Below are 2,616 nucleotides of genomic sequence, written 5' to 3'. Positions count from 1 at the left end.
TTTTTAAATTATCATAGGATTGAAGAACCCTAATGGTCTCCATGAGGAAAATAGATAGGCACGTATTTTGAAGGTTGTAATGTATAGCACTGTAATGTAGGGCTATAATGTAGAATAATCTTTTCAAGATTATCACATGATTTAAGCACCCTAAGCACCACCATGAGGAGAGTAGGTAGGCACGTATTTTGTGGGCGTAAATATGTCACAGCCCACATATTTTCCGAATCGAGACACCCCTTAAAAATAATTGTCGGGGCTAGGGTCATCAACGAGAAGTCAAACACAACTTTTTGTGAGGAGAATGGTAGGATCTCACCACTGTATATAGATATAACACAGTACGATTATTCCTTATCTTAACCATCATACAAACCCGGACCGAGATGCAAGTGCTCCGGAGAACATTATTTTAAACAACTATAAACATAAGCGACATTCAATTTTTTCACGGGTAGACAAGTCAGATTTCTTTTGAACGAGAAACTTGACTTCAACCTTATACACTGACCCCCTGATTACAGATTAAATGGGAGGAGCTGTTTGTACTCGCCGAGGATGTAGTGCCAAAAATCACTGACCCGTGATCTTACTGTTATATTATTTATATACTGTGGATCTCACTCAGTAAACAATAGTAAAAGAGTGCTCGTCTTTTAGATGGATAGAGACCTTATACTGTGTATCACGCAAGGCTATAAATGAAAGGTAGGACGTGCCAGATTACGCTGAAATGAAACTATAGAAAATAGCTAAAAAGTATTTAGGGATTGGTTAAGAGCTGGTAAGTGTAGGAGCTATAATCAGGGTGAAATGAAGAAGTATTCGCAAATGTATTAGCCTCAAGTGGCTTAAACCTGTGACAAGTTTGTATTAGTGGCATCATTGTTCTTAGCAGTTTAGAACTGATATTATATTAAGCAGTATCTGGTGCATTTGTAGTTTCTTTTTCCATTCTTTCTTTTTTTTTTTTTACTTAGCTAGAATATTTACTAGGAAGCACGTCCAATCATGGGTATAGTCTGTTAATTATATACAAGCTAGTTAAGTGATACCCACGCCGAGTAAACATTTTAAGTATGCAGCAGGCCTAAGAACAGTTGCTAATGACGCGTAAAACAGCTTCCCTACCATTATTGCAGTTAAGAGCTTCAACTCTCTCTCTTTCTTTCTCTCCCTGTCTCTCGTTCTTTTTTTCTCCGTTATTTTCTTCCTCCCTTCTTTCTTGCATAATTCAATAGCTTTTTAACGAATTTTCGGTAACAGCATAACAAAACCCATAATTAGGGATAGTGTATCCCTCATTAAAGGTAGGATACAAGCTGAATGATTAATATCTTGAATCTATTTTCTAGGGTACTTTGATAACAACTTTTTCGGATGGAAGGAAGGAAACCCGTTTCCCTAATGGAGAAGTTAAAGTTGTTGATTCTCTTCATTAGCAGCATCATCTCTTCATTTACTCGTAAATTAGGCAAATTACTCTACTTACTTTTACTTTTATTGTATATTTGTTAATTTGAATTTTTGACAAGTTAAAATTCTTGTGTTGGTTTGATTTTGGAATAGAAATTTTAATATTTATTGTTGGCTCTGTTTTTTCATATAAAGTTGAGGCATTTTAGGTTTTTGTTCGAAGTTTTGCTGAAGATATATAAGTGGAAAGTTTAGCAATAAATTGAAATTAGTTAAAGAAAACAACTTTTGAAACAAAAGTTCTGGAAATCTGCCATCGGTGGAACTTCCCGAACGTGGGTGTTTTCAGACTTGTTATTCTATATACAGCTGAAAACGTGTATTGTATGTAATTCAACTGAATTACATACAACTGAGTTGAAAATTACTAATGGGAGCTGGACTATGTTATGCAAATCTCTTCGTCGTTAGAAAAGAAAATCCAAGCGCTGACTCAGAGAGCATGGGTAACTTAAAAGAGTGGGAACTGTCACTAGTGTCAACAAAAAACTATCAATGCCATCTAGCATGTGGCGACACTTGGCATTTTTTTAAGCTCTGGAATCATTTTCCTATCAGGAAATTAGATTAGATACTTGTTACTACCCTAACTTTACCATTTATACTAATTAAATTAATTATTCTTATTATTACTAAAAAATGCCAAGTGTTGCCAAACGCTAGATGGTGTTGATAGTTTTTTGTCGACACTAGCAACAGTTTGCCCTCTTATAAGTTACCCATACTCTTTTGAATGATTTATTAAGGGGGAGGGGGATTGCCAAAATTGTAGTTAAGTAGTAAATTTATATATGAAATATTTATTTAAAAATGTGAGGAGGAAGGGGTCAGACTCCAACCCCCAAGCCTATGGTGGTTCCAAGTGGGAACTATTATAGCCTCCTGCACACCAGAAAGAGCCAGTGAATATGTTGACTCTTACTTTCAAGCATCATATCATAGCCAAGCTGAAAGTACCATGGACTGACTCCTCTTAGCTCATTCTTTTTAGTGTACTCTTCATTGTTTTAATATAACTTCTTCTTCAGACTCCTTTTTTTTAATGTAACTTTTTCTACAATAATATAACTGAACATAAATATAGCAAACCCAGTGATGCCCAACCGGTAAGCAAATGTGGGGTCTAGCATATTTGTGTAG

At 35.5% G+C, this 2,616-nt stretch overlaps 1 long non-coding RNA gene across 1 annotated transcript in view; it reads left to right on the top strand.

Moving 5' to 3' along the window:
* Nucleotides 1–1,584, top strand: part of LOC148951997 (uncharacterized) — a 13,568-nt gene extending 11,984 nt beyond the window's left edge. Inside the window, exon 2 of the long non-coding RNA XR_016141761.1 lies at nt 1,356–1,584. This is a non-coding gene — a long non-coding RNA (uncharacterized LOC148951997). The remainder of the gene's footprint in view (nt 1–1,355) is intronic.
* The last annotated feature ends 1,032 nt before the right edge of the window (nt 1,585–2,616 follow it).

This window comes from Artemia sp. Qi Xiang Cuo, chromosome 5 (assembly GCF_049724085.1).
Source record: "Artemia sp. Qi Xiang Cuo chromosome 5, ASM4972408v1, whole genome shotgun sequence".
NCBI lineage: Eukaryota > Metazoa > Arthropoda > Branchiopoda > Anostraca > Artemiidae > Artemia > Artemia sp. Qi Xiang Cuo.
The sequence above is the reverse complement of the archived record's forward strand: the minus strand, read 5'-3'. Positions and strand labels throughout refer to the sequence as shown.